This window comes from Mustela erminea, chromosome X, assembly GCF_009829155.1.
Source record: "Mustela erminea isolate mMusErm1 chromosome X, mMusErm1.Pri, whole genome shotgun sequence".
Classification (NCBI taxonomy): domain Eukaryota; kingdom Metazoa; phylum Chordata; class Mammalia; order Carnivora; family Mustelidae; genus Mustela; species Mustela erminea.
In genome coordinates this window covers 105463123-105489197 of record NC_045635.1, presented here as the reverse complement: position 1 = coordinate 105489197, position 26075 = coordinate 105463123, and the positions used below count along the sequence as shown (strand labels likewise).

Here is a 26075-nt window from a genome sequence, read left to right as displayed (position 1 = left end):
CACTGCCAATATGAATACCTTTTATTTCTTTTTGTTGTCTGGTTGCTGTTGCTAGGACTTCTAGTACTATGGGTTTTTTCAAGGATTTTATTTGTTTAGTTGACAGAGAGAGATCACAAGTAGGCAAAGAGGCAGGCAGAGAGAAAGAGGGAAGCAGAATCCCTATTGAGCAGAGAGCCCAATGTGGGGCTTGATCCCAGGAACCTGGGATCATAACCTGAGCTGAAGGCAGAGGCTTAACCCACTGAGCCACCCAGGTACCCATTTCTACTACAATGTTGAACAACAGTGGCGAGAGTGGACATCCTTGTTGTGTTCCTGATCTCAAAGGTAAGGCTGTCAGATTTTTCTCATTGAGGATGATATTCACTGTTGGTTTTTCATAAATAGATTTTATGAAGTTGAGGAATATTCCCTCTTTCCCTATACTTTGAAACACTTTAATCAGGAATGGATGCTGTATCTTTTCAAATGTTTTCTTCTGTATCAATTGAGAGGACAATGTGGTTCTTCTCTCTTTTGTTATTGATTTGTTCTATCACATTGATTGATTTGTGAATGTTGAACCACCCTTGCATCCCAGGGATAAATCCCACCAGGTCAAGGTGGATAATCTTTTAAATGTATTGTTGGATACTATTAGCTAGGATCTTGTTGATAATCTTAGCATCCATATTCATCGGGGATAATGGTCTGAAATTCTCCTTTTCGGTGGGGTCTTTGCCTGTTTTGGGGATTGAGGTAATGCTGGCCTCCTAGAAAGAGTCTGGAAGTTTTCCTACTGTTTCTAATTTTTGAAACAGCTTCAGTAGAATAGGTATTATTTCTTCTTTGAAGATTTGGTGAAATTCTTCAGGGAATCTGTCAGGTCCTGGGATCTTATTCTTTGGAGGTTTTTGATCACTGCCTCAATCTTGTTACTAGATATTGGTCTATTCAGGTTGTCAATTTATTCCTGTTTCACTCTTGGAAGTTTATAGGTTTCCAGGAATGCATTCATTTTTGTCTAGTTTCTTAGCTTATTGGCATATAACTCTTGACAATAATTTCTGATAATTACTTCTATTTCCTTGGTGTTAGTCGTGAGGTGTCCCTTTTCATTCACAATTTTATTAATTTAGGTCCTCTCTTTTTTATTTTGGATTAGTTTGGCCAATGGTTTATCGACCTTATTGATTCAAAAAAACAGCTTCTAGTTTCATTAATGTGTTGTACTCTATCTCTAGTTTCTATCTCATTGATCTCTGCTCTAATCTTGTTTATTTCCCTTCTTGTGTGTGGGGTTGGCTTAATTTGTTGTTGATTCTCCAGTTCTTTAAGGTGTAGAGACAGCTGGTGTATTCTGGATTTTTCCATTTTTTTGAGGGAGGCTTTGATGGCTATGTATTTCCCTCTTAGGACTGTCTTTGCTGTATTCCATAGCTTTTGGACTGAAGTGTCTTCATTCTCGTTGGTTTCCATGAATTGTTTAACTTCTTTGATTTCCTGGTTGATCCAAACATTCTTAAGCAGGGTGATCTTTAACTTCCAAGTGTTTGAATTTCTTCCAAACTTTTTCCTGTGGTTTAGTTCCAGTTTCAAAGCATTGTGGTCTGAGAATATGCATGGAATAATCTCAGTCTTTTGGTATTGGTTGAGTCCTAATTCGTGACCCAGTATGTGGTCTATTTTGGAGAAAGTTCCATGTGCACTTGAGAAGAATGAGTATTCCATTGTTTCAGGGTGGAATGTTCTGTATATATCTATGAGGTCGATCTGGTCCAATGTGCCATTCGATGTTCTTGTTTCTTTATTGATTTTCTTCTTGGATGATCTATTACTGAAAGTGGCGTGTTAAGATCCCCTACTATCAATGTATTCACATCTACATGACTCTTTATCTTGATTAACAGTTGTTTTATGTAGTTGGCTGCTCCCATATATGGGGGCATATATATTTATAATTATAAGAATGATTATAGTGCTCTTCTTTATCTCTGACTACTGTCTTTAGTTTAAAATCTAATTTATCTGATATGAGAATCATTACCTCAGCTTTCTTTTTGAGGCCCATTAGCATGAAAGATGGTTCTCAATCACCTTCACTTTCAGTCCGGATATATCCTTAGTTTAAAATGGGTCTTTTGTAGACAACATACGGATGGGTCCTGTCATTTTATCCAGTCTGCAACCCTATGCCTTTTTGTGGGAACATTTAGGCCATTCACTTTGAGAGTGATTATTAAAAGATATATTTTTACTGATGTCATGTTGCCTGTGAAGTCCTTATTTCTATAGATTGGGTCTGTAAATTTCTGTTCTATGTCACTATTGGGTTCTTTCTTCTTTTATAGAACCCCCCTTAATATTCCTTGTAGTGCTGGCTTGATGATCACATACTCTTTAAACCTTGCCAGTCTTGGAAGTTCTTTATCTGTCCATCTATTTTGAATGTCAGCCTGGCTGATTAATGTATTTTTGGCTGCATGTTCTTCTCATTAGTGCCCTAAATACATCTTGTCAGCTCCTTCTGGCTTGCCAGGTTTCTGTGGATAGGTGTGATGTAATTCTGATGGACCTTCCTCTGTACCTAAGGAATGTCTTCCCCCTAGCTGATCTCAAAAGCTCTTGTCTAAAATTATGATTCATCAGTCTCATATTCAAGTATCTCAAGGTCTTTCTAGATTCGTTGATCTTGGGGGTGATCTTTCTGTCTCTAGGACATGAATGCTGTTCCATTTCCCAGACTGGGAAATTTTTCATGCAGAATTTTTTCTACTATATCTTCTAGTCTTCTTTCTTTCTCTTCCCCCTCAGGGATCCCAATAATTCTGACACTGGAACATTTCATGCCATCATTTATTTCCCTAACTCTGTTTTCATAGCTTCTAAGTTGTTTGATCCAGGCCTCCTCCTGATTCTTTTTCTCTATCAGGTTTTTTTCCGCTAGATTACTAATTCTATCTTCTGCCTTAGTTTCTCTAGCTGTTAGAGTATTTAGATTAGGTTAGATCTCATTGATAGCATTTTCAAGTTCTTCCCAGGAAGCTTTCACTTCTGCCCTAATGGATTCCATGTTGTCACTCATGGTTTTCTCCAACCTAACCATTGTGTGGATAATTGTTAGCTTGAATTGCCTTTCTGACATACTGTTTATGTCCATATCCAATAGCTCTAATGGAAAGGACATTGTCTCTGAATTTTTCCTCTTTTGGGTGTTTCTCCTCCTAGTCATTTTGGTGAGAGGTGGTTGAGGGGATGTGTAGCTAAATATATCAATGGCGACCCAGACAAAGTGCATTCTGAGCAATCAGAAGTCATCACTAAAAAGAAAGAAAAAAGAAAAAAAAGAAAGAGAGAGGGAGAAATAAAAGAGAAGACTCAGCCAGAATGGGCTCCAAAGGTAAGATTTATAAGGTATATAAGCAAAAAAGGACAAACAAAAAGACCGACAAATGTAAATGATAAGAAAAAAAAAAAAAAAGAACCCAGCCAAGACGAACCCCAAGTATAAGATTTATATAATAGCAGAACAAAAACAAAATACACAGAAACACTGACAGAGGAAAAAGATGGGAGGGGGGTTTTAAATCCTCAATGTGGGCAAGGAAGGCTATTTTGATACTTCCTGGGTATATCTTAATACATTTGTTAAAGGACTCAACTTTCTAGAGATAAAGGGAGATTAAAACTGGTTTATATATAGGGATAGTATTGATTAGGGAAAGAGTATTATCTTGAAGCTTATATCTATTTGCATATTAAAATATAGAAAAGCAAAAGAAAAATACAGGTATATGCATTAAAAAGTTCAAATTAAAAGGTTATTATGGAATATGTTGTATTAAACCTCTAGTTGTAGTGGTAAGTTAAAAAATTAAGCAGAACATGAATCGTGAGAATGAATTAAAATCGAAAGTTGTACTATGAAATATAAAGGTTTTAGGGCAATACAGGGAACTTAATATATTGTTTTCTCCTGATGTTGGGATTTTCCAGTTTTATGGGGAACTTGTGGTGGTTGTCCTCTCATTCTTTTGGCTGGCTCTCTGGGGGAGGGGTCTGCCTTGTTGTTTTTCAGTCATTCTGGCTTGGGGTTGAGTCCTCCTGTCCCCTATCAAGGGCCTGGGCTCTGTGGAAACCGGTTTTTCAGGCTTTTGTTCTCTGGAGGTTGTTCCCCTCATCCCTTGGTGGCTTTTGGCGGTTCTTCAGAAGTTTAGAGGAAAGCAAACTGCACCCAGACCTCCTTCTCAGAGAGAAGACTTGGTCTGCTTCCCACTGGGTTGTCCAGAACACAAAGACACCCCTTCTGCAAACTCTGCTGAACCATGCAACTTCTCACAGGCAGAGCACATCCCTAGTCACTGTCTCGGGGGTCCTCCAGTGTACCCACTTGTCTCTGCACCCCTGTACCAAAGCAGCAAGTGATATTGGTCCAGGGAACCCACTTCCAGTGGCTGCCTTTGCTGGGTCTGCTGTCTGGGGTTCAGACCTCAGGTTGCCACGGGGAAGATTGCACTGAGTTCCTTTTGGGCCCAGCTGGGAGAGTCCAAACCCTTGGCTGGTCTTAAAGACTGCTGGCTAGCTCCAAGATAGAGCTTTCTTAGTCACCAGCAGGGAGTGGGTCAGACCCTGGTCCCAGTACACAAAATTTCTAGGGAGTACAGGCTGGTGCCATCACCAGACTCCCTTATGTGGGGGTGGGAGTGTGCCCAGTTGAGCCGTGCTGCAAGCCATACAACCCTGGGGGCTCTGCTGCACTTTCTCTGCCATGGATGGTCACTGGTGGTGGCCATCCTGGTACCATGGGTTTAAGCCCATGCCCATGACCACTCGATTCCACCAGTTGACCCTTAAGGTCTTTTGCTCTTTTTGAGTGTTTTTAGCCAGACTCCAAGTTAATGCTGGTCTCTAATCAGAGGGAAATTTCTTATTGGGGTATTACTTTCCAGTGGGTTGCTTCTGGTGTCTCCCTCCCCCTTCTGCTTATCCTCTGATATCAGTCCAAGTATACCCACTCTGCTTTACCTCTCCACGGTTGATCTCCTGTCCCCACAGAGATCCAGAAGTGTATAATCTTACATCTCAGGCTGACTTCAGTGGGTCTTCAGAGTGTTCTGGTAGATAATTAGCTCACTTTAGTGCACTGGTTGAAACAGGGTCTCCTACTTCTCTGTCATCATGCCTCTCCTCCCCATTTAAAATTTCTGATCTACTACTCAGAAGCTGGTTTAGCCCTCTGTGTTCCTACTGCTCCTAGTGCATACCTCTATCAACATCTGTAACACACTGAATCCAAATGATCTCTTCATTTATCTGTGTTCCATACCGAGCATGTCATATCTGTTTGTTTGTTTTTTCCCTTTTAATTCTCATTACTTAGAGAAAGTCTGGCAAATGATAGCTACTTTCTATTTATTATTTGTTATTATCATTCACTTGGAAAACTATCTATATTTATTCTAAGTTCATCTTAAATACATTTGCAAGAGTTATAATCAATGCTTGATTTGTAGAAATAGAAAATTCACTATGAAAGTGATGAAATAAGCTTCTTGTTACAATTATAAATTTAGAGAATTTTTGCCCATAGTGTAAGGAAATGTATTGCTTTTATCTCAATTATCCAGGACTTGTTCTGACAATTAAGAGTAGATTGTAGGCATTCCTTTATTACATGGTAACTTTTTGAGAAGTGGTATAAATATAAACTTAAGAAAATAAATTCTCTCAATGTGTCAAATAGCTCTCAATATTTACACATTCACTATATGATTATTCAAAGTATAATTATAATTATCTTAAATAACTGAGGCATACTTTTACCTCTTCACAATAACCAAAAAGTTTTACTTTTAAGTGCTGATGGCATGTGCATAAAATTCTGAATTTATTTTTGTAAGTACACATTTCATAAGGAACTGGAAAATGTCATCTTACAGTGTGTCTGGCAGAATAATGCTCCTCTCACTCCAACTATGTCCATGTCTTAACTTCGAGACCTGTAAATTTTTTATGCTACATGGCAAGTGAAACTCTGAAAAAAAAAATGGAGTTTAGGTGAAAAACCTCAAATATAGGAAGATGATCCTGCATTATACAAGTAGACCCAATGTAATCACAATGGCCCTTAGGAATAGAAAAGGGAAACTGATGAATCAATCAGAGATATGATGAAAGTATGGCAGGAGAGATTCGATGTGTAAGAAAGACTTAGCCCATTATTGCTGATCTTGAGGATGGAGTGAGGAGTCCACAAAACAAGGAATACTGGTGATCTATGGAAGCAGGAATGTCTCTAGGCTAATAGCCTGTGAGGAAACAGGATGCTCAGTCTTATAACCACAATGAACTGAATTTACCAACAATATGAATGAAATTGGAAGATAATTCTCCCCTAGAGCCTTCAGAAGAGAACACAGCCTTATCAATACCTTGATTTTTAGCCCAGTGAGACCCATGTCAGACTACATAATTATAAGAAAACAAACTTGTGTTAATCTAAGTCACCCACTTTGTGGTGGTTTGGTATGGGAGCAATATGATACTAATACAGATGGACTTTGTTGAGGGAAGAATAATAATAGCTACTATATATTGAGTAGTTACTATGAACAAGGAACATTACACATATTGTCTCATTTAATAGTAATAACGATAATATCTTCATTTGTTTAAATGAGGAAATTGAAGCTCATAAAGTCTAAATAATTGTCCGAACTTAGCCTGCTAGTAAATGATAGTTCCTAGATAGTTCAAACAGATTGTCGAACTCTGAGATGTATTTTAACCAGTATGCTACTCTACTTCTCTACAGGACTACAGGAACTACATAGGAAAATCATGCTGAGTAATGCTAAAATTATAAAAATAGTGATTCACTGAAATTATGACCTATAATTATCTATATGCATATGCTCAGGTGATTTACTATATAGTTTTCTACTGAGGTTTGTAATTTATTTGAAAGAGAGAGAAACAGAGTGAACATGAGAGCGGATGGTCAAAGGGAGAATCAGACTCTCTGCTGAGTAGGTGCCTGATGAAGAACTCGATCCTGAGACTCCAGGATCATGACCTGAGCTGAAGGTAGTTGCCTAACCAACTGAGCCACCGAGGTGCCTGAGGTTCATGTATTTTGTGGAAATAATCTTAGAAATAATACCTCAGGGGTAACTGGGTGGCTCAGTTGGTTAAGCGTCTGTCTTTGGCTCAGGTCATGATCTCAGGGTTGTGGGATTGAGCACAGCACTGGGCTCCCTGCTCAGCAGGGAGCATGCTTCTCCTTCTCACTCTCCTCTGTGCTCTCTCTCTCAAAACTAAAATAAATAATAAACATCTTTTAAAAATAATATTTCACACAAGTTTTGGTAAAAATATAAAATATATTATTTTCGGGCATTGAGCACTTACTAGAAGCAAGGTAATACATTTAGTTGTTACATGCATCATCTCCTTTATTTAGTAGTTACATGCATCATCTCCTTTACTCCTGATAACTCTGTAATGTAAGCTGTATACACACACACACACACACACACACACACACATTAAAGATTAAGAAATGGAGTTTCAGGGGCACCTGGGTGGCTCAGTGGGTTAAGCCTCTGCCTTCAGCTCAGGTCATGATCCCAGGGTCCTGGGATCGAACCCTGCATCAGGCTCTCTGCTCAGCAGGGAGCCTGCTTCCTCCTCTCTCTGCCTGCTTCTCTGCCTACTTGTGATCTCTGTCTGCCCAATGAATAAATAAAAAATATTTTTAAAAAATGGAGTTTCAGAAACCTTTTTTTTTTTTTTAAATCAAACCACCCTTGGCTGCAAAAAGTGGCAGAAGAAAGCCTGGTATCCAGAATTATGATGCTCCAAAGTATATTAACTCCTCATGGATGAGTCAGTGTGAAATGTTACCTAGTAAAAGACTATCTGTTCTATAGAATGGGATAATAATACAATGTTTGCCTACTGTAGTTGCAGAGATGACTAATGAGATAGTGCACTATATATAATGTCATTAATCTAGTAGTCATTTATGATTTCCAGCACAGAAGCCCCAAGCACTAGGCTTACCACTCTTAGCCTGGTGACCTCCTGTGGCATCTTGGATTATCTGTAAACAGGCTCTGTTCCCAAGAGAATCTTCTCAATTATGGTGAAGGCAGAAGGTAAGAGCATGGCAGGGAGCCAATTAATCACCAGCATGCAATTTCCACTGAGCTCCCATCATTGCTAATTCCTTCAGGTGTTTTTTGGATGCCTTTATATAGCTCCTCTTGGCAGTATTTCTACCTACTGATTGTTATTTTTAACGAACTAACATTTGATTTGAAGTTCATTCAGGAGTTAAGAGAGGGAATATAGCTCATTGTTTGTGAATGAATAGAGACAACTGGCCACTTAAAGTCAAGAAGGTAAATATTAAAAATACTGCCATTATTTTTACTTACATAATATAAAGATAACTTCTTGGTTTTCTTTCGGTTAAGTGGGATTCTCTCAGTAGGTACATTACTTTTTTTTCTCATAAAAATAACTTCCATGTAAAGCAGACTGAAAAAAGAGCAGATTTCAACAGTGTTCCTCAACTACTAAACTGACCTACATTTGCAAGATCAGAAGTACATAAAACAAACAATACAATAGTTTCCTTTGTAGCCAGAATTACAAGATAAAATTTTAGTTCATTTCCCAATATAGTTCAAGGTGTAACATTAAACACCTAAGTCTGAAATGGTACATGTCAATTAGTATACAATATCAGCCATAATATTATACATTCTAATATTCTAATATTATAAACTTTCTTATGTTTCAGTTTCTTATGTTCATCACTAATGTTCCAATATACATTGATTTTATTTTTCTATTACTCTTTTAAGCCAGTACTATCATTTGAAAAGTGAAAACATTAGCTATGTCAGCCTACTATGAAGCAACTTTGTAAGCCACCCAAATTTCTTATCCATCAAACCTTTACAACCACTGTATTATCTGATTACATTAGTATTGTGTGAAAGTTGTTTAGATTTTGGTCTATAACTAGATAAAAAATATTTACTTCATTGTACCTAATCAGCTGATTTTCTCTAATCATTGTAGAAGAAGACTTGTGGAAGGTGGTTCACCTGGAGATTGGGAAATTATTTCTCACCAAGTTTGTTATATGAGTTTACATTTTTAGCTATGAATTAAAATAAATATCTGATGCACAGGTTTAAAGATAAAATGCAAATTTCCTAAGCAGCTATGTTTATTGCCTTAAACATAATTTATGGAAACAGTGGATATAAATAATGTTTTGCTTATTTCTGAGGAATCAATATCACTTAATTTTTTGTAATAATAACTATATTCAATAAAATTTGGTGTAAATTAATAGGTTAATTTAATATTTTCCAACTTTATTAAAATACTATTGACAGATTAAAAATCACATATGTGTATTCAGAGGGTATAATGTGATAATTTATTATATGTAATAATAAAGCTAATTAACATATACATCACCTCACATAGTTACGTGTGTGTGTGTGTGTGTGTGTGTGTGTGTGTGGTGACAACACTTAAGATCTATGTTCTTAGCAAATTTCAGGTATAAAATATGATGTAATTAACTGAAGTCACTAAAGTTTCTGCTCATTAATTCCAACATGTGGTTGTGTGTATGGCGGGGGGCTTCCTCATACCAACAAGCAATCTTTTGATACAGGTGAGGGTCATACAATTTAACTCAATCCTGACACTATCTATCTGGAAACTTTGTAATATCTTATATGTTAAGGAGTCAGGTCTACAAGACTGCCTCCCAGCCCTCTGCCTAACTTCAGATGACAATTCCAAGTCCAGGTTGTCTCCTGTATTTCTGATTGACAAGTTTTAAATTAGAAGCTTCAGTACTTCCGTCCTTGGGCTTAATTGGCTAGAGCAGTTCACAGAACTCAGAAAAACATTATACTTACTAAGTCATTGATTTATTGCAAAAATATATAATTCAGGAATAGCTAGATGGAGGATATACATAGGTCAAGGCATGGGAAAATAATGCAGAGATTTTATGCCCTCTCTAGGTGCTTTGTTTTCCCTGCACTTCCATGTGTTGACAAACATAGAAGCTCTCTAAACCTAGTTCTTTGTGGTGTTGATGGAGGCATCATTACATAAGCATGGTTATAAAATCTTTGACCATTGGTATCAATTAAACCTCCATCCCTCCTCCCTTCCTGGAGGTCAAGGGATTGCCTTGAAGTTTCAATCCTCCAATCACAGGGTTGGCTCCTTTGGCAACAGTCCCCTCTTTAGGTGACCTAGGGGCATTCTAAAACCACCTCACTAATATAACAAAGACACCTATATCACCATAAACCAGTATTTAGCAATAAGCAATTCATGGATCATTTATTAAAATAATTTTTTCAAAGATTTTATTCATTTGAGAGAGAGTGAAAGAGAGAGCATGGGAGGAGAGGCATAGGCAGGGGCGGACTGAGCAGGGAGCTCCCACTGAGCAGGGAGCCCTCACAGGGCTAGATCCCAGGACCCTGGGATCATGACCAAAGGCAAAGGTAGACACTTAACCAACAGTCCCACCCAGCCACCCCTAAAATAAATGTTCTTTGTTTCTTCACACTTAGGAGATTCCAAGTGTTTTAAAACTCTGAGCTACAAACAGGGCCAAAGACCAAGTATATATTATTATAAATCACAACACCACCATCAACATGCTATATATTAGATCTCCAGACCTCATTCATCTTATAATTGAAAGTTTGTATCCTTTGACCAATATCTATTACCCCATTCCCAGTCTCCGACAACCATGATTCTACTCTTTCCTTTTATATGTTCTACTTTTTTATATTCCACATAAAAGTGAAATCATAGGGTATTTGTCTTTGGCTTATTTCACTTACCATAATATTCTCCAGGTTCATTTATTTTGTCACAAATTGTAAGATTCCCTTATTTTTCATAGCTGAATAATATTCCATTGTGTATGTAACCCACATTTTTTTATCTATTCATTCATCAGTGGACACATATGTTACCATATGTTCAGTATTGTGAATAAGCTGCAATGAACATGATAGTAGAGATAACTTTTTGAGATATTTATTTCATTTCCTTTAGATACTTATTCCTAGAAGTGGAATTGCTGGATCACATGGTAGTTCTATTTTTACTTTTGGGGGGAATCTCCATACTGTTCTTCCATAAAGGTTGTACCAATTTACATCCCTACTAATAGTGCACAAGGGTTCCCTTTTTTTCCAGATCTTCCACCAAGATAACCCTTGGTATCTTTTGCCTTTTAAGTAATGGTCATCCTAACAGGCATGAGGCTATATCCTATTGTAATTTTGATTTGAACTTTCTTGATAATCAGTGAAAAGGGAACTCATTCATACAATTCAATAGCAAAACAAAAAACAAAACAACGAAATAATTCAATTAACAATAGGCAAAGGACTTAAACAGATTTTTCTCCAAAGAAGACATACATACAAATGGCCAACAGGTATATAAAAGGTGATCAAAATCAATAATAATAAGTTCAATAATGTTAAGAATAGTAAGCCTGTCTATTATTTTTTTAAAACACAGTGTATATATAGAACATTATTAAAATGTGTTCTCTTTAGAATAATCTATGTGGTCTTCAAGAAAAGCAATACTTGCACAAAGCTCAAGATATATAGAATTAATCAAATTCCTTATTTGATTTATATTTCATTAACTTGGCATTATAAAGTGATGACATTACAAATACCTGAATAATTACATTATTAAAAATGAGTTATATATTACTGCAAGGATGTTGGCAAGCAGTTTAGTTCTGGGATAAGCAGTACCATTAATGAGCTAGGCCAGCATTTCTTATAGCATGCTGTCTGGATTTTGTGGAATCCACTAATTTTGTGGAATGCTAACAGGCATTACATGGAAAGCAAGGAAGTTATACAGAGTTATCCAATGTTTAAAACAGATTTCATTCCTGTAAGATTGTGCAAAGTTTTAGTATGCTACTGTTTGTTGTGAATCTCTAAGAATGTGGTATAGCATGTAACATTTCTCCAACTTATTTGGCTATAGGACCTTTTGTTACTCAGAGAACTTTTTTTTTTAATAAGTGATTCATAAATTGCTTGTTGTGAAATACTGATTTATGCATAGTTGAAAGAGAAGCTGAAAGCAAAAAGAAAAAAAAAAACATGAGAGTACAAATATAGAACTGCATGTAAGCAACCAACAAGCATCCTAGGAACAACTTGGTGCCTAACATAGTGATTGATATATATTGAGTATGTGTTTGTAAATAGTCATAAATTGAATGGAAATGTGAAAACATGACTGAATTAATCCTATAATCACTTTTCTTTTGTGACTAGAGTATTACATTTAAGAAATCAAAGTCCAGTTTTATAGAGAAAAAAAGCATTGGTTTTATAATTAGACATACTTAAGCCTAACTCTATAAGAAGCCTCAAGCAAATTATTTAATGACATCAATTAATCATTCTCAGACTCAGTTTATCTGTGAATTATAAGTAATATCTAATTTGCAACTTCTTTTTTATACTTTTTTTAAATGCAACAATATCATTTATTTCTGCATTCAGAAATGAAATTCTCTTGACATTATGAAATATTTTCTTTTAGCCTTCCATTTACTCACAACCTTAAACCCAGAAAAGCACAAATATACATACATAAATTATTATTGCATATTTGATTTTCTTTTTTATACTTTTTAACTTAACATATAATGTATTGTTTGTTTCAGGGGTTCAGGTTTGTGAATCATTGGTCTTACATAATTCATAGCACTCACCATAGCACTTACTCTCCCCAATGTCCATCACCCAACCACCCTATCCCACCAGCAACCCTCAGTTTGTCCCCTGAGATTAAGAGTGTCTTATGGTTTGTCTCCCTCCCCTGTCCCATCTTGTTTCATTTTTCCCTCCCTTCACCCCACAACCCCCCATGCTGCCTCTCAAATTCCTCATATCAGAAAAATCATATGATAGCTGTTTTTCTCTGATTGACTTACTTCACTTAGCATAATGTCTTCTAGTTCCATCCATGTCATGTCATAATTTGTAACTTCTTATAAAAATTAAAATTACTGTTATAGGAGGATGAGGGCAAGATAGTGGAGAAGTAGGAGACCCTGTTTCAACCAGTACCCTAAAATGAGCTGATTATCTACCAGGACACTCTGAACACCTATGAAATCAGCCTGAGATGTAGGATTATACACTTCTGGATCTCTATGGGGGCAGAAGATGCCAGTGGACAAGTAAAGTGGAGTGAGAACGTCAGACTAGTATCAGAAGATAAACAAAAGGGGAAGGGAGCCACCAGAAATGACCCATTGGAAAGTAATACTGCAATATGGGAGTTCCCTATGATTGGGGACCAGCATTAACTTGGAGCCAGGTTAAAAACACTCCAAAAGAGCAAAATATCTTAAGGGGAAATTAGTGGAAGTGGGTGGTTATGGACTCAGGCTTAAGCCCAAGGACCCAGGACAGCCACTGCTGTCACTGTGCCAGAGAGAGAGAGTGTGGTGAAGCATACAGGACATGGTCCCTGAGTAGCCAGTGCGTGTGAGAGTGTCAGTGTGGCGGTAACACAAGTGAGAATCTGGTGTGGACACTAGTTGGTGCTCTCTAGAACCACAGTCTTTTGCACTCTGCATACATGCTGCACAACCAGGGTCTGAGTCGCTCTCCACACCCTCCCTTGAGAGACGTCCATTAGGGTGCTAGCCTGTGCTCTCTAAGATTGGCAAGAGTCTGAACACTCCCAGCCTAGGTCAATGTGAAAATCTCAGTGCCCTATCTCTAGTTGGGATCTCTCTGGTGGTCTGGACCTGCCCAGAGAGCCGTGGCAAAGGCAGCCATGGAAGTGGGCTCTCTGGACTAATATTGCTCATGGTTTTAGTAACACCAGGTTACAGAAACAAGCTGGAGCTCCTGTGGCACCTGAGACTGTGGCTGAGGACATGCTCTGCAGGTGGGAGGTGGTAGGGGTGGGGGGTCTATGTGCTCTGGGCCACCCAGAGGAAAACAGACTGAGGCTTCTGTCTGAGACAGAGGTCTGGGTGTAGTTTGCATTCCTCTAAACCTCCAAAGAACCACCAAAAGCCACCAAGGGGAGAAAAAAAAATCAAACTCCAGAGAACAAAAGCCAGAAAAAAATGGTTTCCTCAGAGCCCAACCCCTTTATAATGCACAGGAGGACTCAACTCTAGCAAGACTGCCTGAAAAACCACGTGACAGGCCTCTCCACCAGAAAGCCAGCCAAAAAAAACCAAGAGGACAACCACCACAGGGTCCTCATAAAACTGTAAAACCCCAATATCCAGGGTAAAGAATATATTAAGCTCCCTGTATTGCCCTAAAACCTGTATACTTCATAGATACAATTTTTATTTTTAACTTATTTCCACTATTCTCATTCTATTTATTTTTTTTAATAATTTTTAACCTAGCTATCATCACAAGGAGAGGTTCAGTACAACAAATTCCATAATAACCTTTTAACTTAAAGTTTTTTGATACATATACTTGTGTTTTTCTTTGGCTTTTCCATTTTTTAGTATTCATATAGAGATAAGCTTCAAGGTAATCCTCTTTTCCCAATCAATATTACCCTTATATATAAACCAGTTTTAATTTCCCTTTATCTCGGGAGAGTTGAGTCATTTAACAAAGATATCAAGGTACACCCAGGAAGAATCAAAATAACCTTCCTCCCTCACACTGAGGATTTAGAAACATGCTCCAATCTTTTTCTTCTATCAGTGTTTCTGTGTATTTGTTTTTGTTCTGGTAGTATATAAATATTATACTTGGGGTTCATTTTGGGTGGGTTTTTTTTTCTTGTCATTTACATTTGTTGGTCTTTTTATTTGTCTGTTTTTGTTTGTATACTTTATAAATCTTAACTTTGGGGCCCATTTCTGGCTGGGTCTTCTCTCTCTCTCTCTTTTCTGTCTCTTTCTGTCTCCTTCTTTTTGGTGGGGACCCCCAATTGCTCAGAAGTGTTCCAAGGTGCACCTTGCCTGGATCATGCTTGATATATTCAGCTACACATCCCCTCAGGCATCTCTCACCAAAATGACTAGGAGGAGGAATGCCCAAAAGAGGGGAAATTCAGAGACTATGTCCTCTCCATTAGAGCTATAGGATATGGACATAAATAATATGTTGGATAGGGAATTCATGCTAGCAATTATCCAGGCAATGGCTAGGTTGGAGAAAATCATCAATGACAACAGGGCAGAAGTGAAAGCCACCAGGGAAGAAGTTAAAAATTCTACCAAGGAGTTCAATCTAATCTAAATTCTCTAACAGCTAGGGTAACTGAGGCAGAAGATAGAATTAGTGATCTGGAGGACAAACTGATAGAGAAAAAGGATCAGGAGTAGGCCTGGAACAAACAGCTTAGAAGCCATGAAAACAGAATTAGAGAAATAAATGACACCATGAAACTTTCCAACATCAGAATTATTGTATTCCTGAGGGGGAAGAAAAAGAAAGAATACTGGAAGGTATAGGTGAACAAATTCTCCATGAAAATTTTCCCAATCTGGGGAATGGAACCAGTGTTCATGTCATAGGGGAAGAAAGGGTGCCCCCTAAGATCATAGAACCTACAAAGTCATCAAGACTGCTGACTGTGAAAATGATGAATTGTCATTTTAAACAGGAGCTCTTGAAAGCAGCTAGGGGGAAGAGATTCCTTACAGACAGAGGAAGGCCCATCAGAATAATGTCAGATCTGTCCACAGATACATGACTAGTCAGAATGGGCTGGTAAGACATATTCAGGGCCCTAAAGGAAAATAACATGCAGCCAAGAATACTTTATTCAGCAAGGGTGACATTCAAAGTGGATGGAGAGTTAAAGAGCTTCCAAGATGGGCAAGGTTTAAAAGACTATGTGACCACCAAGAAGACACTACAGGTAATACAAAAGGGGTTCTATAAAAGAAGGAAGTATCCAAGAGTGTCATAAAACCGGCATTTTACAGAGACAATCTCTGAAACAAGGACATCACAGGCAACATGATGCCAATAAAACCATATCTCTCAATAATCACTCTCAACATGAACACCCTAAGCAATCTGATAAAATGACACAGGGTTTCAGATTGGATAAAACAACAGGGCCCATCCATATGTTCTCTACAAGAGACCCATTTTGAACCTAAAGATACATCCAGACTGAAAGTGAAGTGATAGAGAAACATCTTTCATGCCAATGGACCTCAACAGAAGGTCTGGGTAGTGATTCTCATATCAAATAAATTAGATTTTAAACTGAAGGCTGTAGTCATAGATAAAGAAGGACACTATATCATTCTTAAAGAGTCTATCTACCAAGGAGATCTATCAGTTGTAAATATTTATGCCCCCAAAATGGAAACAGCTAACTACATAAGACAACTTTTAATCAGAATAAAGAGACATACTGATATGAATATATTAATAGTAGGGTATCTTAACACACCACTCTCAGTAATAGACAGATCATCCAAGAAGAAAATCAATGAAGAAAACAAGAACGTTGAATGACACATTGGACCAGATGGACCTCATAGATATATACAGAACATTCCACCCCAAGACAACAGAATACTCATTCTTCTTGAGTGTGCATGGGACTTTCTCCAGAATAGACCACATACTGGGTCACAAATCAGGACTCAACCAACACCAAAAGATTGAGATTATTTCCTGCATATTCACAGACCACAATGTTTAGAAACTGGAACTCAACTACAAGAAAAAGTTTGGAAGAAATTCAAACACCTGAAAGCTAAAGACCACCTTGTTTAAGAATGTTTAGATCAACCAGGAAGTCAAAGAAGAAGTTAAACAATTCATGGAAACCAATGAGAATGAAGACACTTCCATCAAAATCTATGGGATACCGCAAAGACAGTCCTAAGTGGGAAATACATAGCCATCCAAGACTCCCCCCCCCAAAAAAAAATATTGAAAAAAATTGAAAAAAATCCAGAATACACCAGCTCTCTTTACACTTTAAAGAACTGAAAATCAACAACAAATTAAGCCAACCCCACACACAAGAAGAGAAATAATCAAGATTAGAGTAGAGATCAATGAGATAGAAACTAGAGATACAGTACAACACATCAACGAAACTAGAAGCTGGTTTTTTGAAAGAATCAATTAGATTGATAAACCATTGGCCAAACTAATTCAAAAGAAAAGAGAAAGGACCCAAATTAATAAAATTGTGAATGAAAAAGGACACCTTATGACTAACACTAAGGAAATAGGAACAATCATCAGAAATTACTATCAACATCAATGCCAATAAGTTGAGCAACCTAGATGAAATGGAAACCTGGAAACCTATAAATTTCTAAGAGTGAAACAGGAAGAAACTGACAACCTTAATAGACCAATATGTGGTAATGATATTGAAGCAGTGATCAAAAACTTCCCAAAAAACAACAGCCCAGGACCTGACAGATTCCCTGGAGAATTCTACCAAACATTCAAAGAAGAAATAATACTTATTATCCTGAAGCTGTTTCAAAAAATTGAAGCAGAAGGAAAACTTCTAGACTTTTTATGAAGCCAGCATTACCCTAATCCCCAAACCAGGCAAAGGCCCCACCAAAAAGGAGAATTTCAGACCAATATCCCTGATGAATATGGATGCTAAGATTCTCAACAAGATCCTAGCTAGTAGGATACAACAGTACATTAAACAAAGTATTGAACATGACCAGGTGGGATTTATCCCTGGGATGCAAGGTGGTTCAATATTCACAAATCAATAGATGTGATAGAACAAATCAGTAATAGAAGAGAGAAGAACCACATGGTCCTCTCAATTGATGCAGAAAAAGCATTTGAGAAGATACAGCATCTGTTCCTGATTTAAAAAAGCCTTCAAAGTATAGGGATAGAGGGAACATTCCTCAACTTCATAAAATGCATCTATGAAAAAGACACAGCAAATATCATCTTCAAAGGGGAAAAAACTGTGAGCCTTCCCTTTGAAATCAGGAAAATGACAAGGATGGCCACTCTCATCACTCTTGTTTATCATAATACTAAAAGGCCTAGCAACAGCAATCAGACAACAAAGAGAAATAAAAGGTATTCAAATTGGCAGTGAAGAAGCCAAACTCTCTCTTCACTGATGACATGATACTTTATATGGAAAACCTAAAAGACTCCACCTCCAAAGTACTAGAACTGATAGAGCAATTCAGTAATGTGGCAGGATAAAAAATCAATGTACAGAAATCAGTTGCTTTCTTATATGCTAACAATGAAAATATAGAAAAGGAACTTAGAGAATTGATTCCATTTACTATAGCACCAAGAATCATAAGATACCTGGAAATAAACCTAACCACAGAGGTAAAGGATCTGTACTCAAGGAACTACAGAACAATCATGAAAGAAATTGAGGAAGGCACAAAAAGATAGAAGAGCACTCCATGCTCATGGATCAAAAGAATAAACATTGCTAAACTGTCTATACTGCCTAGAGCAATCTATACTTTCAATGTTATCCCGATGAAAATTCCACTGGCATTTTTCAAAGAGCTGGAACAAATAATCCTATAATTTGTTTGGAACCAGAACAGACCCCGAATTGCTAAGGACATGTTGCAAAAGAAAAACAAAACTGGGGGCATCATATTACCTGATTTCAAGCTTTACTACAAAACTATGATCACCAAGACAGCATGGTACTGGCACAAAAGAGGCACATACACCAGTGGAACAGAGTAGAGAACCCAGATATGGACTTTCAACTTTATGGTCAAATAATCTTTGACAAAGCAGGGAAAAATATAGAGTGGAAAAAAGACAGTCTTTTCAATAAATGGTGCTGTGAGAATTGGACAACTATGTGTAGAAGAATGAAACTCGACCTTTCTCTTACACCATACACAAAGATAAACTCAAAATGCATTAAAGACCTCAACATGAGGCAGGAATCCATCAGAATCCCAAAGGAGAACACAGGTAATATCCTCTTTGACACTGGCCACACCAACTTCTTTCAAGGTATATCTCCAAAGGCAAAAGAAACAAAAGAGAAAATGAACTTTTGGGACTTACCAAGATCAAAAGCTTCTCTATTTCCTATTTATTTTATTTTTATTTTATTTTATTTTTATTTTTTTTAATTTTTTATTTTTTATAAACATATATTTTTATCCCCAGGGGTACAGGTCTGTGAATCACCAGGTTTACACACTTCACAGCACTCACCAAAGCACATACCCTCCCCAGTGTCCATAATCCCACCCCCTTCTCCCAAACCCCCTCCCCCCAGCAACCCTCAGTTTGTTTTGTGAGATTAAGAGTCACTTATGGTTTGTCTCCCTCCCAATCAAAAGCTTCTGCACAGCAAAGGAAACAGTCAACAAAACAAAGAGGCAACCCACGGAATGGGAGAAGATATTCACAAATGACAGTACAGACAAAGGGCTGATATCCAAGATCTATAAGGAACTCCTCAAACTCAACACACACAAAACAGGTAATCATGTCAAAAAATGGGCAGAAGATATGAACAGAAACTTCTCCAAAGAAGACATACAAATGGCTAACAGACACATGAAAAAATGTTCCTCATCACTAGCCATCAGGGAGACTCAAATCAAAGCCACCCTGAGATACCACCTTACACAAGTTAAAATGGCCAAAATTTTCAAGAGAGTAAACAACTGGTGTTGGAGAGGATGTAGAGAAAGGGGAACCCTCTTACACTGCTGGTGGGAATGCAAGTTGGTCCAGCCACTGGAGAACAGTGTGTAGATTCCTTAAGAAATTAAATATAGATGGGACACTTGGGTGGCTCAGTTGGTTAAGCGGCTGCCTTCGGCTCAGGTCATGATCCCAGTGTCCTGGGATAGAGTCCCACATAGGGCCCCTTGCTTGGCAGGGAGCCTGCTTCTCCCTCTGCCTCTGCCTGCCACTCTGTCTACCTGTGCTCGCTCTTGCTTCTCTCTCTATGACAAATAAATAAATAAAATCTTTGAAAAAAAAAGTTAAATATAGAGCTACCCTATGACCCTGCAATTGCACTACTGGGTATTTACCCCAAAGATACAGATGTAGTGAAAAGAAGGGCCATCTGTACCCCCATGTTCATAGCAGCAATGGCCACAGTCGCCAAACTATGGAAAGAACAAAGATGCCCTTCGACCGTCAAATGGATAAAGAAGATATGGTCCATATATACTATGGAATTTTATACCTCCATCAGAAGGGATGAATAGCCAACTTTTGTGTCAATGGATGGGACTGGAGGAGATTATGCTGAGTGAAATAAGTCAAGCAGAGAGAGTCATTATCATATGGTTTCGCTTATTTGTGGAGATTAAGGAATAACACAGAGGACATGGGGAGATGGAGAGGAGAAGTGGGTTGGGGAAAATTGGAGGGGGAGACAAACAATGAGAGACTCTGGACTCTGAGAAACAAATTGAGGGTTTTGGAGAGGAAGGAAGGGGGAAGTTGGGTGAGCCTGGTGGTGGGTATTATGGAGGGCATGTATTGCATGGAATACTGTGTATGGAGCATAAACAATGAATTCTTGAACCCTGGAAAGAAATTTAAAAATAAATAAAAATTTAAAAAAAATACTATTATACTTCAAAATGTCTTGGTTCATGCATAATAAAAGTGTCCTGGTGCAGTATGGGTTTTCAACAAGTGTTGGTTTCCTTTCCTCCCAAAGAACTGAACTTTTCCAAATTATCATGAAGGAAAATCTTATAGGTATGGGAGCCACAGTGAATCTGATACTTCATATACTTGCCAGCAGCTCTGTAGCCCTGTGTCATCCTTAATTTCTCTAAGACCTGTTTCGCTTCACATAAAATGAGATTAAAAAAGAGTAGGCTTGATGGGTTATTGTGATAATAAAAATATAAAGTGTCTATCAAGCAGACTGCACAAAGCAGGCCCTCATAATTAGCACCCATTATTCTTGGTCTCTGAGAGGCTTAGCAGTGGACACCCTACTTAATAAACAGCCAACCCACTGTTAAAAGTTTTGAGAACTTTTATAGTTCATGACTTGCAGACCACAGGCTTCCAACCCATTGTCTATTTAAAGAAAAAATAATAATAATAAAAAAATTAGGACCACATAATCAGAGAGGTAACAAACTATTTTCTAGATTTTGCAAAATATTCACTACCATTGAGAATGTCATCAAATTAGAATCCATTTCTCTCTTTTACTAACCTAAATAACAATATAAAGTTTAGAAAAGATAGTAATCATAATTAAATTATCTGAACCAGAAATGAAGACAGTTGGATAAAATACAAGCACAGAAATGTGATGATTATAACCTTATAACTGATTTAGATCACATTTTTGTCTGGCTTTTTTGCTTCCTAAACTTCCACATTTTAAAAAATGCTCATTATTTTCTTCTCTTTCAAATCAAGTCTTATAAGATAAAATCACAGTCCTCTGTATACACACACACACACACACACACACACACACACACAGACACAATCTTTTACAATAGCATAATAGCCACATAGATTTTATTTACTGTCTATGAGATTTAAAACAAAATATTTGAAAGACTGACACTCTCTCAGCTACTCTATTGACTGCAAGGCAAATTCTCTCTATTGAGTTATAAAGTGCAGGGAATAGATGTTTATAATGGCAAAGATGACAGACTTTTAATTAGAATGGCACCAGCATACCACTATAATTTTACTTTGTCTAGTTTCTACAAGAGCCTCCATAGATCATAGTTAATGGCACTCTGGGAGCTTCAACATTTCTGAGAGGGGTCACGTAATTCAGTTAGTGTCTGATGAGTATCCAGTATACATGTCAGAGAAGGAGGAAAGGGAGGAGTTGGCATTTTGCTCAAATACCACCAGTTAGAAACAAGAGAGACTAAAAACAAAACAATGGCCAGTGGCACAGAACTCCATAAGGTAAATTTTTCTGGCAATTTTGTCTCTTATCTGTAATGTCAATTTTGGTTTGTGATTGATTTACCTGAAATTTTCTCCTAATTGGTGCTTTAACATTTTTGGTCATACAGTTTTTCTGAACACAGAGGACAATGGGTGCTAGGGGATGAAATAAAATATGGAATGTTGATATTGGAAGTGTTGGATTCATTGGCATTATTCTTCAAAGCTGTCCTTATCTTAGCGATATAGTGCTGCAACATCCTTCTCCAAGAGAGGTAAATAATGAAACATAACATGAGGGAATTGAATAGTCATCAGCTTTGTTTCTTCTCTGCAGTGTCTCCCAAAGTAGAAATAGTTTCAAGTGAATATGTAAGTTCAGTTGATGTTTTGTGCCCAAAAAGATAGACAAAATTTGAGGATAACAAATCTGGAAGCTTGGTATTCAGAAGAAATGAAGTTTGGTGGATTTTTTTTATCTCACCTTCCTCTTTATGGAATAATCAAATAATGGTTATCTTAGGATTCCCTAAAGCCAATAATAAAGGATTTTTGGACTTTGATTAGTGCTTTATAAAGCACAGTACATATTTTTTTGAAAAGTATTTCCTTTAATGAAATTCAAATCTTATTCAAAGACATGAAGTAATACTTTGAATTCTTATAAAAGAGAGTGATAATGACTGGGAGAGAACATGGAGGGATTAAGAGACTGAGAGTATCCTATTTCTTGATTCTGAATGGTAGTTACATGCATTGGCTCACTTTGTGATCATCAATTGATCTGTACATGTATGATTTAGGCGCTTTTATGAATAGGTATTAGATGTCAAGCATGCTAATAATTTTTTAAAGCTTTTATTTACTTATTTGCTAGATAGATCACAAGTAAGCAGAGAGGCAAGCAGAGAGAGAGGTGGGGAAGCAGGCTCCCTGCTGAGGAGAAAGCCTGTTGTGGGGTTTGATCCCTGGACCTTGGGATCATGACCTGAGCCAAAGGCAGAGGCTCTAACTCACTGAGTCACCTAGGCATCCCCAAAAAGCTAATAATTTAATTGCATTGTAGAAATAACAATGGAAATTTATTTTATAAATTGTGCTAGGAGAAACTTTTAAAATGACAGTCAACTGATAATACTAAAGGAACTTTGTTTCTTGTATGTTGATAGAAAAAAATAGTTTAATTGGTGATTTACTATAATTGGATGAATGAAAGCCAGTTCTTTCCTGATAGATTAGAGTTACTATCTCTAATAACTACCTATGTTTAAGTTTTATAAAAGTCTAATGAGTTGTGTGAATTTCTCAGGTAAAAGTGTTAATGAATATTGAGTTTTTGCATTGCTAATCTCTTTAAAATCTAGAGGGCAGAGATTGCACGGAGCACTGGGTGTTTTATGCAAACAATGACTCATGGAACTCTACATCAAAAGTTAATGATGTTTATCTTATTGGCATATAACTATTGATAATAACTTCTGATGATTGTTTCTACTTCCTTGATGTTATTTGTGATCTCTCCCTTTTCGTTCATAATTTCATTAATTTGGGCTTTCTCGATTTTATTTTGGATTAGTGTGGCCAATGGTTTATTGATCTTACTGATTCTTCCAAAAAATCAGCTTCTAGTTTCATTGAAATGTTCTACTGTATCTCTGGTTTCTACCTCATTGATCTCAGCCCTAATCTTGATGATTTTGCTTCTTATGTGTGGAGTTGGTTTGGTTTGTTGTTGATTCTCCAGTTCTTTAAGGTGTAGAGACAGCTGCTGTGTTCTGGATTTTTCAAATTTTTTTGAGGGAGGCTTGGATGGCTATGTATTTCCCCCTTAGGACCACCTTTGCTGTATCCCATAGGTTTTGGACCAAAGTGTCGTCATTCTCATTGGTTTCCATTAATTGTTTCAGTTCTGCTTTGATCTCCTGGTTGATCCAAGCATTCTTAAGCAAGGTGGTCTTTAGCTTCCAGGTGTTTGAGTTCCCTCCAAACTTTTCCTTGTGATTGAGCTCCAGTTTCAAAGCATTGTGATCTGAGAATATGCAGGGAATAATCTCAGTTTTTTGGTATTGTTTGAGTCCTGATTTGCGAACCAGTATGTGGTCTGTTCTTGAGAAGGTTCCATGTGCACTTGAGAAGAATGAGTATTCTGTTGTTTTAGGGTGGAATGTTCTATATATATCTCTGGGGTCCATCTGGTCCAATGTGTCATTCAATGCTCTTGTTTCTTTATTGATTTTCTGCTTCAATGATCTGTCTACTAATGAGAGAGGCATGTTAAGATCTCCTACTATTAATGTATTCATATCAATATGACTCTTTATCTTGATTAACAGTTTTCTTATGTAATTGGCTGATCCCATATTGGGGACATAGATATTTACAATTGTTAGATCATCTTGGTGGAGAGTCCCTTTAAGAATTATGTGGTGTCCTTCTGTATCTCTAACTACAGTCTTTAGTTTAAAATCTAATTTATCTGATAAGAGAATCGCTACCCCAGCCTTCTTTTGAGGCCCATTGGCATGAAAGATGCTTCTCCATCCCTTCACTTTCAGTCTGGGTGTATCTTTAGGCTCAAATGGGTCTCTTGTAGACAACATATGGATGGGTCCTGTCGTTTTATCCAATCTGCAAACCTGTGTCATTTTATGGGTGCATTAAGGCCATTCATATTGAGAGTGATTATTGTTAGATACATTTTTACTGACATCGTGTTACCTTTGAAGTCTTTCTTTCTGTAGATTGTCTCTATATTTCTGTTCAATGATATTTTCAGGATTTTTTCTCTTTTATAGAACCCCCCTTAATATTTCCTGCAGTGTTGGCTTGGTGGTTGCATAGGCTTATTATCAACAATTATATGCCAATAAGCTAAGCAACCTAGATGAAACGGATGCACTCCTGGAAAATTATAAACTCCCAAAATTGAACCAGGAAGAAATTGACAACCTGAATAGACCAATATCTAGTAAGGAGATGGAAGCAGTGGTCAAACCCCCCCCCTCAAAAAAAAAGTCCAGGATCTGACGGATTCCCTGGGGAATTCCACCAAACTTTCAAAGAAGAAATAACACCTATTCTCCTAAAGCTGTTTCAATAAGTTGAAGCAGAAGGAAAACTTCCAGACGCTTTTTATGAAGCCAACATTGCCTTGATTCCCAAACCAGGCAAAGACCATAAAAAATATCAGACCAATATCACTGATGAATATGGATGCTAAGATTCTCAACAAGATCCTAGCAAACAGGATCCAACAGTACATTAAAAAGATTATCCACCATGACCAGTTGGGATTCATCCCTGGGTTGCAAGGATGGTTCAACATTCACAAATCAATGAATGTGATAGAGCAAATCAATAAGAGAAAAGAGAAGAACCACATAGTCTTCTCAATTGATGCAGAAAAAGCATTTGACAAAATCCAGCATCCGTTCCTGATTAAAATGCTTCAAAGTATAGAGATAGAGGGAACATTCCTGAACTTCATAAAATCTATCTATGAAAGACCCACAGCAAATATAATACTCAATGAGAAAAAGCTTGCAGCCTTCCCGTTGAGATCAGGAACATGACAAGGATGCCCACTCTCACCATTCTTGTTCAACATAGTATTAGAAGTCCTAGCAACAGCAATCAGACAACAAAGAGAAAGAAAATGTATCCAAATTGACAATGAGAAGTCAAACTCTCTTCGCAGGTGACATGATTCTTTATATGGAAAACCCCAAAGACTCCACCCCCAAACCACTAGAACTCATACAGCAATTCAGCAACGTGGCAGGATACAAAGTCAATGTACAGAAATCAGTGGTTTTCTTAAACACTAACAATGAAAATACAGAAAGGGAATTTAAAGAATTGATTCCATTTACTATAGCACCAAGAACCATAAGATACCCAGGAATAAACCTAACTAAAGAGGTAAAGGATCTGTACTTGAGGAACTACAGAACACTCATGAAAGAAATTGAAGAAGACACAAAAAGATGGAAGACCATTCCATGCTCTTGGATTGGAAGAATAAACATTGTTAAAATGTCTATACTGCTTAGAGCAATCTATACTTTTAATGCCATTCTGATCAAAATTCCACTGGTATTTTTCAAAGAGCTGGAGCAAATAATCCCA

At 37.3% G+C, this 26075-nt stretch overlaps 1 long non-coding RNA gene across 1 annotated transcript; it reads right to left on the bottom strand.

Moving 5' to 3' along the window:
• Window positions 1-2107: 2107 nt before the first annotated feature.
• On the bottom strand, window positions 2108-24614 carry LOC116583149. Its single transcript, XR_004282630.1, has 3 exons — window positions 24584-24614; window positions 19976-19980; window positions 2108-2172 (listed from the first exon to the last, which is right to left on the bottom strand). It is a non-coding gene; the product is annotated as an uncharacterized LOC116583149 (long non-coding RNA).
• Window positions 24615-26075: the final 1461 nt, after the last annotated feature.